This window comes from Asparagus officinalis, chromosome 3 (assembly GCF_001876935.1).
Source record: "Asparagus officinalis chromosome 3, Aspof.V1, whole genome shotgun sequence".
Classification (NCBI taxonomy): Eukaryota; Viridiplantae; Streptophyta; class Magnoliopsida; order Asparagales; family Asparagaceae; genus Asparagus; species Asparagus officinalis.
Genome location: NC_033796.1, coordinates 24,631,415 through 24,632,591, shown reverse-complemented (window position 1 = coordinate 24,632,591; position 1,177 = coordinate 24,631,415).

Sequence of the window (1,177 nt, the reverse complement as noted above, 5' to 3'; positions counted from 1 at the left end):
CAGAAATTGTTGCAGCAGATGCATTAGCTGAAATAAAACAAAAATGCTCACATCAATAACCATAATCAAAAAATTTCAAATAATGACAATCCCCATCCAAGATATCGGGCACAACATTAATATCAAGTCTTTGGACAGTAATATTAACTTGTAAGTAATACCTTGTTGCAATGATCAAACATTGACAATAACTCATGTCAAATAATGAAACTATCTTTGGATCGATTCATTATTCACATGTAAACCTTATAATTGTCACACGCTTATCATCGCAGATGTGTATACAGTCTAAATAAATATTAACCTTCCTTTGGGCCGATTAAATATTTACACGAAAGCATACACACAAACATCTCACATTCCTCATGAACAATCTACACAAGAGAGGTTACTTTGGCAACTTCTTGTTTCAATTAATCAATTGGAGTGAGAGACAACCTTAATTCCTTAGTGTCATATTATTTGAATTAAATAATTGATTAAAAAACCAAATTATATTTAAATTAAAAAGTTTTAATTTAAATCAACTGAATTTCCAAAAACTTAATTGGGGTCTCACAGCTTAATTAGCACCCATAACTTAATTGAATAAATTAAGAATACCAAAGTGGACCCATGAAAAGCTGAGGCTTAACCATAGTGAACACGAAGTTCGCTTAACTTCGAACGCGAGGTTCGACTGTATTGAGTACGAGACTCACTTAAGCACGAACGCGAGGTTCGTCTGAGAACGAACGTGAGGTTCGTTTGAAAAATGAACGCGAGGTTCAACTTGAGAACGAACGTGAGGTTCGTTAAAAAAAAATGAACGCGAGGTTCGACTGAAGTACGAACGCGAGGTTCGACGGAAGTACGAACGCGAGGTTCGACTGAAGCTCGAACGCGAGGTTCGACTGAAGCACAAACGCGAGGTTCGACCGAAGCTCGAACGCGAGGTTCGACTGAAGCACGAACGCGAGGTTCGACTGAAGCACGAACGCGAGGTTCAACTGAAGCTCGAACACGAGGTTCGACTGAAGCACGAACGTGAGGTTCGACTGAAGCTCGAATGCGAGGTTCGACTGAAGCACGAATGCGAGGTTCGCCTTAGAACTGAGCGCGAGGCTCACATTAGAACGAACGCGAAGTTCGTTGAGCGCGAGGCTCACTTGAGAACGAATGCGAAGTTCATTTGAAC